The following is a 13,511-nucleotide window of genomic DNA, read 5'->3' on the forward strand; positions in this document are numbered from 1 at the left end:
AGCAGCTGCATGTGTGTAAACAATAGACTGGTGTAAACTAGAGATGGCAAATCCGGATCCTTTTATGGACTTGGAGTCTTATGAGTCAGTCATTGAAGAGATCTGGATCATACGAGTCATATGAGTCAGCATCACCAAGACAGTAGAAATCCTACCGGTGAAACCGAAAAGTTGTTGCATTTCACGAGCATTTTAAACTGAGGTTTTTTTGATTAACCTCCGCTACACAGTGCCTTTTGCTTTAATAACAAATGTTGATAAAAAAAGGGTTATTTGGCGATTTGGCGAATCTGAGTCTGCTGTTGACTCGTGCATGACGACGAGTCTGCTGGATCTCTGGATCTGCTGCTATACGGTTACGGCTCTGAGTCCGCATGAGTCTGCTATGTTTTGCACAGTGAGTCAAGATTTGCGAATCTCTGAATCTGCTGTTGACTCGTGCACATAGCCGCGGGAAGTAGGGGTGCTGGAGGCGGGGCTGCGAATGGTTTACATTTGAAAAACCTCATGTTACTGTTGCTGAAATCTTTCCCCACTTTTGTCCGCACCCCCTAAATAAAATGACTTCCCAGTTCCCGCGGCTATGCTCGTGCATGACGAGTTTGGATCTCTGGATCTGCTATACGGTTACGGCTCTGAGTCCCCACGAGTCTGCAGGAAGTGAAGGAAGTTCCCTTGATTCAGTGAGTCAGGATTTGCGAATCTGAGTCTGCTGTTGACTCGTGCATGATGAGTCTGCCTGGATCTCTGGATCTGCTACGGTTACGGCTCTGAGTCCGCACGAGTCTGCTGGAAGTTTCACTGAGCCGCTTCCCCTGAGCCAAACGATAACTTCTGGCAGCTATCCTACTTGCTAAAGGCTAGGCAGATGGACTGGGGTACGTTGTAATGTGATTTTACATGTTATAAGGAGGGTAGCGAGTGACGCAATTTATAGTTTTAATTTGTACGTCACCAGGTGTAGGACTCAAAGGACTCGGGTTAATGGAGAGGGGAGGCTCGTCACAACCAGCTCATTACTAGGATCCGGGTTAATTATCCGGATGAATCAGGACTCACCCATCTCTAACTGTGATGCGAATGTTCAGTATCTAGTGTGAGCACAGACTCAAGCACACACAAGCCTGGGCTCAAACACACACATAGCTTATCTTTATCTATGTTGAAATATTTCATTTCTACCTGATGTTATTAACGTGGCAATGTATGCCATATCTTCTGTGTGTCAAACAGTCATCATCATACTTCATATGAAGACTGGGAATTCAATCCAAAATACAGGATACATAGATTGATGTTTGACTCAACAGTTGGATATATTTGAACAATTTGTCTTTATAATTAAAGACAAATCTAGCTGAAAAATTACAAATCACTTCAAAAACACTGATGGAAATGATGGAAGAGGCCCTACTATGCCATCTGGAGTGCTCCCTTCCCTGCAGTGTGTTATATAGGTTTGTGTGCATTGAAATGGTCTGCAAAGGCTAAATACCTATTCTGCTCTGATCGGTTAGTTGTTGTGATTGGTCAACCGCTTCGAGATACCACTCCCCTTAGCCTATCATATACAATGTGTTGGAGCGCTAGCCAATAGAAGCGCGAGTGTTATGTCGTGAAGTCACTATGTTACAAAAGTAAACAAAGGATACCAATGGAAGCTTTGAGCTAACGCTTGCTAAGTAAAGCCTTGTAGGGATGCTAGCGTGGCTGTGGGGGCAGTCTGCACTCTTCTGTCTAACTGTGCATTGTGCTTATTTATGGTGTTTTTCTTAGTGCCACAGTTAGATTTAACTTTCTATGACATGACATCTGTCTTTAATATTTGTCTGTCAGTTCAAATGTGTGATCAGTCACCAAGAGATCAAAACAGAGAGAGGGATATGAGGAGAGACAGGTGACTCATTCCACTTGTCTCACACATCAAAATGAGCCTTCTGAATTACATAAATAAAGCTCAGTGGCTGTCTTGATCTAGAAGGGTAACAAAAATACCTCTTGCAAAGTTCTTTCTGACACGCAGCAGCACCTTTGTTCAGGACTAATTTCAGCCCTTAGTGTTAAAATAGAAGAGCTCTGCTACGATAACACATTTAATCTGTGCTGGCTCCATTGTTGGTTGATGTGTTTGTTATTCACTCCGACAGGCACACAAGCCTTTTTCTGGTGTATGAGAGAATGAGACAAAATCAGTTTCTATGACAGAGATGTAGCAAATGAATTGCAAAGAAAAGTATTTTTGAGAATAAACCAGAGGACTGAGCCACAGAGCTGACAGTTAGATTTTCTCCACAGAATAGCCTTAACCGACAGAAAGGAAAATGCAAAGTTTGCATTTGCAGTGTGTGTGCATATTTAAGTGCTGAATTGTGAGTTTAGTGTCAATCCACAGTTACGTTAGCGATTACATTTAACAATGTGTACAGTCACACATTTAGTCCCACACACCTTCATGGAAACAAACTGCTGTCAGCTTCAATCCTTGTGATTCAACTTCCTGGAGACAGATATTCTTAAGCACTTGTATTTCTGACCCGTGCTACTATGAACCCCCATCCATAGATGTAGCTAGAGGAGGGGGAGGGGGGGGGGGGGGGGAAGCGTCGCTGGTGAGAGTCCAAGACGTTGTTTTCCTGCCTTTACATCTTTCCTTTCCCTTGACAACAACGTTCCCATTGATGGCTTCTGGTCTGTTTTGACAGACAGGGATTTCACAGAGAACTTCAACATATCTTCACGATTAGCCTGAGTCTATGGAAGACATCATGCCTTGTTCCTGTGCCTAAGATGCAGTTTCACATGGACTACTTCTGTTCATCTTGATGATCCATTGCAACACCCAACATAATGTATAATCAACTCTCGTCTTGTCCTATCAGAACAACCTTCTTAATTCGCACCAGACTTGTTCCAAGGCTGGCCACTGAACTGAGACTGTCCTCCTACAGGGTAACTCGGAGAGCGTGTGTGTAAGATCATTGTCAACTCATTACTGAGGTCCCACAGGGGTCCGTCATGGGTCCCTTTCTGTTTTCTCTGTACAACAAATTAACTTGGGTCTTTCATTCTCTCAGGGCTTCTCATACCACAATGATACTCAACTTATTATATTATTGTCTGGCAGACATCTCTCTCAGGATGTCTGCTAACCACTTGAAGCTCAACCTAAACAAGACTGAACTGCTTTTCCTGCCAGGAAAATCCGAGAATGTACTATTTACTTCAGCGAATACATACTGTATATGAATCACTTGTTCAAAAGGTAAAGCAGTCCTTTTGGTGTATCGAAGATGGCATGATAAACTAAATATCCATCCTTGAAAACAAATTATAATCATCAACTATTAATCACAGTTTCGACCTTTAGGAGGTTCCATTGGCCAATTTAGTCCTGATGCCCGATGAGACACAGAATGATGGATGCTGTCATTTGTCTGTTCAAAACAGTGTAATCAATCTTGGTAACTTCAATACACCTATTATGTTGATCAAGAGTTTGTTTTATCTGTGCTGATTAGCTGGATGTTTGATTAATGTAATATGATTTTCAGAATGTGAAACAGATTAGTTTTGATCAGCAGTGTAAGGTGTCAGGGCTGTGTGCAGCATCTACCTTTATTGTTGCATCTGGTTGCATTTCAAAAACTGTCCTTTACCCAACCGTTTCTCAAAGTTTCGCAGAAATGTGATAGGTGGGTCGCAAATGGATGCGATGAACGGGAGATTATTTATTTATTTTTTAATAAACTTTTTGGACCTCAGGCCGGAATCGAACCTGGGTCCTAGCGGGCGGTAGTGGACTGTTACAGGCGGAGACTCGCAACGGCGGTGGACTTTTACGGAGCCGCCGGAGCCTCGCAACGGCGGGTGTTTGCGGCGGCGGATGCGGTACCGGCGCACCGGTGCTGTGAAAGTCCACGGCCCACCTATGCCAGAGCCAGCGGCCCACCGAAGGCAGCAGCCCACCAACGGCAGCAGCCCACCAACGGCAGCAGCCCACCGGGAAAAGTCCCGAATCTCCCGATGGCCAATCCCAACCTGCTCACACACACACACACACACACACACACACACACACACACACACACACACACACACACACACACAACTGAAACCATTGGGCAGAGAGCTGTGCACATTCTTCTTCCCTTCGCCACATCTTATCTCTGTGAAATGGGCTTTCCAGCTGTTGCAACACCAAAAACCAAATACAGATCTAGGCTCAACATTGAGCATGACTTGAGAGTGGCATTATCAAGCCTGCAACCGCGTTTTGCAAAGATGTGTAGTGAAAAACAGGCTCATTACAGTCACTAATAATCCAGTGATGAGACTCATGCATTCAATTTGTCATTTGCATTGCTGAATGTATTTCCTGAATGTATGAATGTATTGATTTGTCATTGATTTTCTCTATTTTGAACTGATGTTATTTGATATTGATGTTATTTGTTATTATTGACTGATGTTATTTGTTATTGATTGTATTTGTTATTATTGTCTGATGTTATTTGTTATAAGATTTAGAACTTGAAGTTTCATATACATTTGACAATTTTAACCTGGGCCTACCATTGAAACCACAATTGCATAGTAGGCCCTTTTTCTATATGTTTTGAACTCAGCCCATTTGAGGCAAGGATTGACACCATTGCACTTTTATTTTCTCTATTTCTTAACTGTTATTTGTTATTGATTTTCTCTGTTTTTAAACTGATGTTATTTGTTATAGATATATTGTTATATTGTTATAGAACGACACATTTGACAATTTTAAGCTTGGCCTACCATTTTATTGGAGCGATGAGGACAAGGCCCACCTGTTCAAAGTGGGGAATGACAGACAAGGTTTAAGAACCACTGCTTTACCCTCTGATCACCCATTTCATGCAAGCTTGGATAAAAACAAGTGTTTGAACATGTCAACAGGTAACTGCATATTTTGGTTACTTAATTCAGTATTATAATATTGTATCATTGTGAGACAGCGACCCTTTAGCGGCTGGATTTCCAGTGAAAGAATCAACCACGTGAGGAGGTAGAGTTGCAAACCATGGTGACTTTTATTTATCAAACACCACAAGAGAACAGGTAGCCAGCATGTAGGTGTTCACCACTCCCCCTCCGACTGAAGACTGGCTCATTTATAGAGGTTCTTCAGATGATGTAAATGGGAGAAAGCACTCACAGGCAATGACAATAAAACCACATGTCATCACAACTGTCATACAGAATATCCACAACATTATGTTCACAGCATTATCAGTTGTCCATAGCCATCTGCCAACTTAACCCCAAAACCCACATTATAACTGACCATAATAAATACAAACACATTCCCAACTAAGAAAGAAACCCCTGCGCCTATCCCGCCACTTGGTTCTTCCCGGAACCTTCTTTGTCAGTGTTTGTTCCCCCCAAGGACCTTTTGGCCGAACACACTGTAGTGGACACCGGACGAGACAGCATGGGTAAGCGATGGACGTAAACTTTACACAGTGTTCTCTTATACAATTAAAGCAACTTTAACGTCATGATACTGTATATAGAGTAGACGCTCAAACATATTATTGCACATAATGATTCATCTCAACAGCTGTTATTCTTCCACAAGCATAAAGACTTTCGGAGCTCCCACTAACTCCCCTCTCTTTCAGGTGGAGCCGAGTACCCGACCAGCATCTGCCAGACGACATTCCAATTAATAAGGTTGAATCATTTAATAAATACTACATCAATAAATAGTATAAATTACGTAAAAATGTGCAAATATACAATGCCAAACTGTACTGTGCAAATCACGCTAATAAAGTGCAAACTGTTCACTAAAGTGCTGAGTGACATTATTACCGTGCAAAGGAAGTCGTTATATAAAGTGTAAACCCACATGTGCAATATTACAAGGCCCCAAAGCCGTCAGTCCATAGTAACGAAGTTACCTTCGTTACAATCATTAAGCCAGTGATAGACCGGTTGAGATTAAATTAACATGCCGTTTACTTATCGTCAAACCTTGTTTAAGTTTTACCTGCCTCCCATGAGCATATTGGGTCTTCACAAAAGGTTTGTAATTGTATGAAACAAGAGTCAGAAAAAGCTAATTTCTAAACCAACCCCTACACAATCCCACTCCGTGACAGAGTGAACTCCATCTGTAGTCACACTCAGCTGAATGACGCTCCTTATTTCAGGTATAGAGTAAATGTAGCGGCAAGCTTTGAGACGACGGTTTGGGACATAAGAGAAAAAAACTGTTGAAACTTTCCATAACCCAGGTTAAAGGCCCTGACACACCAAGCAGTCACCAGAGAACTCGCAGATGCCGACTGTTGCGTTGTCGTGTTCTCCTGCGTCTTGGCCATGTGTCGCACTGGAACACACCGCAAAGACTTCAGCCGAGCACGTACGAACTGCGCATGCGTGAGTGGCAATAATTGTCCTTACCAGCAGGCGGCGGTAGTGTGTATTCGTCATTCAAAAGAGGCAACAACCGGAAGACAGAGAAGAAGAACAGACTACGTGATATAAACAAACAACAAATAGCGTGTGCGTTCCATTTTCACTCTAGTCCATCGAAAACATGTTTCCACCCGAAGGGGCAAGTTTCCTGTACCGGGTGTACTGGGTTCGCAGAGAATCCCACTTCTTCCCCAGCTCTTTCTCTGAAGCACACAAATAAACGATGTAAGCATTGTGGCTAGTTAGCATGTCCAATTCATATCTATATGCAGTGCCAAACAAGTAGCAACAGCTAGCAACAAGATAACAACAAAACACAAGGTTGAAATAACAAATTACATTTCACGTACGCTGGCAAACAATTTCTGCTAAAGAGCTCAATTGATGAAAAAAAAAAGGGAATCTTACCTGAGGAACCAAATTGAGTTTCAATCTCTCGCCAGAGTCCGGTTTTCACTAATCGGTTCGTGTACTTTTTCTCTGTAATGTCGTACAGAGGTGGCCCCTGCTGGATCAAGGTGATGAGCAGGTCTCCGTTTCCTTCATTCCAGATCGCCATGATGACAAATAAACCGATGAGATGAAAATAAATAGCCGTCTGTGTGTGTGCCTTCTTAAATCGTTTTTTTACGTCCCTCACTTCCGTTTTGCTTCTCACGCACTGATTCGCTAGCTGAACAGCCAATCAGAGTGATTTCTTTGACCGACTGCCTGTGGCCGACACACGGCCGATTCATACATATTCAACATAAAAAAAAAAACTGACTCCATGTTTTAGAATTTCCTGTTTATTAATTGGTTGGTTTTTGCAACAGTCCCTGGAAACGTACAAAACGTTACAATCCAATGCACCTAATTATTACTTTCTCGACTAGACACTGGTATATGACTAGGTAGAAAAAAAAGAGGTTATCTTGAATTTGTTAACATCTTATTTTGCCCAGTGTACTAATAGATATTTGCAGAGAACAGTTTGTATACACAATGTTTCTTGTCATACACAAACAGCATTGCACATGGTCAGGTACTGCAGCTGGTTGAGTCAAGACTGATGCAGAACTCCTGTTGAAGGGCTTGATAACCCTGTTTTATATGGTAAGATGCTACCAAATTGCCTGTCTAACAGGATCAACGATGTGAACACCTATTTAATACACTTTTCAAGTGCAGGTGTCTCATGGTGAGGTGATTGGTACCACATGAACGATTGCACGTATAGTCATTTCCAATATATAAACACGCTGCAATATATCTTCAGTGGCTCACACACAAAAACACAAAGCACATGTATGCCCACACAGGTTATATATTTCCTGCGGCTTTTTACACACAGACAAAACCACACACAACTTGTAGGTATCTTGTCAAGCCGTCATGTCGGACTTACCAGGAAAACACTCAGTCAAGCTCCTGGCAGAATACGTGCAGGGAATAATTTATAGATATTGATCCCTTCCGTGTAATCTAAAAGGTATTACAGGGATGATCTTGAATCCAAATATTGACACCTTGCCAGAAGCAAGCTTCTACGATTACAGCAGGGACTGCTTTCAGTCCAATTAGAGTGCAGCCACTCCAAAGTGGAGTCCAGATCTTGGCAGTATGACAAAATATGTATTACAATTGACTTGGCAGAAAATAAGATTTCCCTGACAAAAATTCAATGTTGACAATAGAAAAACAAACAAAAAAAGAACAGTTGAAAGGAAGACTATGCTTGTACAATTTTGATTTGAATCACTTCAGCAGGAGGCAGTTTGCACTTACTGCATATTAATATTAACACTTCACATCTTATTTAAATAAATCATGTGGAGGAACAGCATGTACAATGCAGAGTGACAGCAAAGATGGAGCCAGAGCTGAACCCATAACATTCAAGGTTTATCATTTGTCATTTACCAACCAGGATATGATTTTTTAAATGGCACTTTTGCGATATTGGTTTCAAGAGAGAATGTCATGGGTTAAATAATGCAGCCATTATTTAACAGCAGCAATCATTTATCTCTTGAATTACACTGGGGAAAATGTGGACAGTAGAATTTTTTATAAAAAAGCCACAGACAGGTGTGTTGGTGTAGGTTATACAGTATACCTTTACCTAGCAAATAACACATTATGATTAAATGTATTATTTTGCTATGCAAAATACTTAAACATGTAATGTTTGTACTATGTCTTAAAAATGAGTAGACCAATGTTGGATACTTTGTTGACATTTATATTATCCCAAACGTTTCTAACAATTTTCGAACCAAAATAAATACATGATTTCAATCAAGGTAGCAGTTCATTTGGTGTCCTATGACAACATATCTCTTTTCAGCATGCATCAGTGTTGCGGTTGTCTGCTACAAGGTCTCAAAAATGTACCTCTTTATCCAGTTTCAAGGCATATTTTTGTGATATATATATAATTCTTGCTCATTTTTTTAATTCAGTCATCAGACGTCTGGATCTTAAGTTGTCAGAAAAACGAGCTAAGCAAACATTTTGGTGCGACTCGTCCTGAAACCATTCCAGGATGTCCGTTTTTACTGGGCTGCTTCAGAACACCAAAGATTTATTTTACATGAACTGCTTTATTCAGTGTTTTACCCGGTTTATAATACAGCCCTGCTGAACGATTACCACACAAATAATCCAATGATGGAAATGGTGGTGAAGGCCACAACTTACTTCATGAGACCACCCAACATATTAATTTGTTAATCTTTTGATTGAGAGATCTCAAGTGGCAGGAAAATTAAACATTGCACGTTTAAAATCGCTGAGTGAATTTCATTATCAATAAAAACAAATCACTACCTAAAATCATTGATGATGAGACAGAAAATGTATCTGCATGGTTTGAAAAAGTACTTTATTGCCTTACCATTGATTGATGTTCAATCCTAGACTCTTTTTGAGCAAATTAAAAGTTCACATTGTCAATAAAAAAATGGATTATACTTCTTCCAGTGAAAAAAATAAAGATTCAATTAGACTGTGAAAATGGCAAACGAGCTTTGATGGCAGAACAGACTGTATGAAGTCCGAGAGGTGAAACTCAGGGCAAAAAAAACTATTTGCTGCTGCTGCTCGTAAAGTTTATGAGCAGACGTTTGTAACCATGCCCTGAAAATGATGTATGCTTCTAGATGAGCAAATCTTTGTTTTTGTTCAACTCAGACCTTCACTCTTTTGGATTAAGACGTCTGGGCTGTAAACACAAATAGTATCAAAAGATGTATTGACTGAATTGCAATGAAATTGTGAAATAGGATTTTCAAATGTAAGTGCATCATGCCCTTGGCCACAGAAGTTCATTACAATCAGGTTAAACAATGAGTAACCACTTGAGTCAATGTCAATCAGTTTTAGTCGTTGTGGTTCGATCGACACATCTAAAACTATTTAAGCCCAGGCTGTGAACTTTAAGACATTAATGTTGCATAATGTTTTATTTGGAGATATTGGCACAAACTACATGTATAGGGCTGACTGGAGACCAAAGGAATTTTTGTGAATCATGCGATGGTTTCTTGAAGCTGCACAAGAGTGGGAGATCGTGGACAGGGTCACCTCTTAAAGCCTACTGATTTCTTTTACCAGTTTTTCATGCATTTCTTTATTACAGCACCACATGTGCATTTTTTATGCCCAAAGAATACAAGAAAATAATGTTTATAATGTTTATGATTAATCAAGAAATATAGTGAATGCAATTACATTTTTTAATTGATAGTAGGGATGTAACGATGCATCGTGAATCGGTTAAAAATCGGTACAGATACGTTAAGATTAAAATCGGTTGAGCAAAAAATTATTCGCGATGCAATTTTTTGAACGGCACAGGGCGTGAACTAATTTTGATTTGATTCGCTGGAACAGCAGCCTGGACATGATTGAACGCTATGACGTCATGCCCGTGAAATCGACACACTGGATAACTCAGACATCCGTGATGCCGTGTAGTGCTGCCGGAGCGCACCGGCACGCCGCTCCGGCACTTCAAACATTACACTACCCATAAGGAGCTGTACACATGCCTCATTTTTTGCGTGGCTGTGTCTTTAGTTGAAAGCCCAGTGGCGATCTGTCATACTGATCAATAAAGCCAAAGAAAATAATATATTACAGTACAGTACAAGTACTTATGGGTCTCTGTGTTTAATTCAAGCTCCCGTAACACTGACCAGGGACCCCCCTGTGGCCCCCCTTAAAAAAAGGTTAGAAAATTACGATTTATTGGAACTAAATCAAATCAGAGACCCAGATGTACAGTGGAGATTAAACTGTTCATTACCTTATAAAAGCAAATACTGTTTTTTTATTAAATTGTGAGAGTGTTGACAGCTATATCCACAGATCTAGTCTCTTGATCGAGCAGAGCATACATTTCAAGCTGCACTTTATTTTTATTTATTTGAAGGGATTTTTACAGAAATATATAATCATAATTTGTCCGCAGCTCATTCTGTTAAAAAAATTAAAATAATGAGAAAATCGTATCAAATCGTGAGTTGAGTGTATCGTCACATCCCTAATTGATAGACCACACTATTTTAAACATGAACCAAAACATTCTGACCTTAATAATGTACAATTCACTGCGAGACAGCTGTATTAGATTGCATGAAACAGTTTAACTTATTAAATGCTGTGTGTGTGTGCACGTTTATTTGTCAAAACAGCCAGTAAGCCTTCATCCCTGATGTTTTTTCTCTTGTTAAACAAACACTGGTTTCTGTTGAATAGTCAGAAACATGTTATCTCTTCTCTTAGCAACGTTTCCTTGACCTCGATTAAAGACTTAATGAGGTTGAGGAAAAATATGAAGAATGAATCACGATTTAAGAAAAGACTACTGTGTTGCTAATACAATCTGACTGCATTTACACTAGGGCCTAGTGTAAGTGCAGTCAGATTGTATTAGCAACACAGTAGTCTTTTTTTAAATCGTGATTTTTACAACCTTGTAGAACCCATTTTTCTATGTAAACTATATGTACATAGAAAAATAGTACAGTGACAAACTCAATGCTGTACAGTTAAAGTAAGTATTATTTTCTAAAGAATTCCTCCCAAGAAGGATTTTTTCAATATATCTGAAGTGTACAATCCAACAGCAATGGTAGAGGGTGTTTTCCAACCTGAAGGCTTAGGGATCTGGTGGAAATTCTATTATAAACCAGTCAAATAGTTCTAAATCTTATATCATCTCAGCAAAAGAGGCCCTCAGCACAGAGAGTACTAAGTCAATCTGCTTTTATACAGTATCAATGACACATTCTCAGTCATAAGATAATTGACCCATGATCATGTCAATAGTAACCCCCTGAAAGGTCACAAGGCACCTTTTGACTAGGTGTCTACTGAAGGGATGATGTTTAAACTGCATTGATACTACATTTCATAATCATAATTCCCAATGCAGGGCGCAATAATGAGCCTGTTACAGCTTGGCAATCCACAATGATGCAAGGAAAACTTACTAAAATAGTCAACAGGAGGTGAAATGTAAGCTGTATTAGTAGTGTTCTTTCATGTTTTATTAGATAAAATACTGTTAGAATAAAGACTGTTTGGCGACTGCACATATGGTTAACTGCCCAAACTGCATAAAGAGCAGACCAAGCCACTTCCGAGAGCTTTTCTATGTAACCATCTGGGAAGCTCTCCGTCTTAGTGGATAAGGCATTCCTTAGTGGGGCTATCCATGCATGTTTATGATGCGTTGTAGATAGTTCAATCAGGAGAGACGTTGATGTATGAAATACATATTTATTACTGTGACATGTCATATGAATGAAATAATGATTGCCAGAATTGAGACAGGAGAATGGAATGGTGTTTGGCGATTAGGCCCCGGTTTGCAGGATTATCATTCAGGAGGGGAAGAACCGCTCCGAAGAAACCCCCAAAGAAGTGAAGTATGACATACTGAGATGTAATGAGTTTCTTACCTTGTGGGCTGACTGCGGTAATCTATGGATGAAATGAGAGATTAACATGTGGATTAAACAATCGGCCGGAATCACTGCCGGGCTTACTGTACATCATAAGATGCTGACCCAAAGGTCGACGGCCGGAATCAGCGCCGAACTTACCCTCCCTTTTCCTCTTCAATGTACAGTTCTCTATCCCTCCTGGTCAGAATTTAGTGGGTAAAAGTCGGTTAGGTCGAAAATACAGAGGTTGGCACCTGCAAAGTATTAGACGATTAATTCGATCGGATTATGAGTGTACCAAAGATAAAGTCATAAATGGATTCGCCGATGTAGTAAAATAACGACGACCGATAAACGTGAAGGTAAATACTAAAAACCAAAGTACGACAGTGTACCGACGTATTCGTCCAATAACTAAAGACCGTAGGTTGAAATGGAGTACGATTGTCGACACCGGTAATGTAACAGATGTAGAGGGAGAAGCCGGCCCCCGACTAGCCGAGCACGGACCCGTTAGGTTCTAGAAGAGGTCAATAGATACCATTGTACGGTATATTGACCACCACCACAAAGAATTATTGCGTAAAGTCCCGAAGCAAGTCCTTACCACGTCGGTTAGGGACGGTTGTTAGTTTCCATAAAGAAAGGACGAAGGGAATGGTTGACCTGCCCGCCAGGAAGGAAGACGGAAGTGGTTGAGCGGGCCTGTAGTCGCGGCACGCCGGTTAGGTTTCTAGAGAGCTTTGGGATTGGGCCAAAACGTAGGATTCACCATCAGCAAGTAGTAACATTACAAATTGGGGCGTAGCCGCCCAGTGGCCTGGAAGCACAGCCGTTACAAAAAAATTCACCATCAACAAGTGCATTTCCGGCCGTGACTAAAGCCGGCAGCTTGGAGGCAGTCGCTAGAATAACACATGTCATTAAGGGCGCGACTAAAGGCGTCAGCTAAAGCCCAGGTCCGTAGAATCCTACATGGTCAATTCGGCCGTCGCTAAGGCGACAAAAATCACCACATGCATTTCCGGGCCGTGACTAAGCCGGCAGCCGAGAGCCCAGTTCGTAAGAATACTACATGTCAATTCGGGCCGTCACTAAGCGCCAAAAATCACCCCA

Source organism: Notothenia coriiceps, unplaced genomic scaffold (genome assembly GCF_000735185.1).
Source record: "Notothenia coriiceps isolate Sejong01 unplaced genomic scaffold, NC01 NC01_scaffold00024668, whole genome shotgun sequence".
NCBI lineage: Eukaryota > Metazoa > Chordata > Actinopteri > Perciformes > Nototheniidae > Notothenia > Notothenia coriiceps.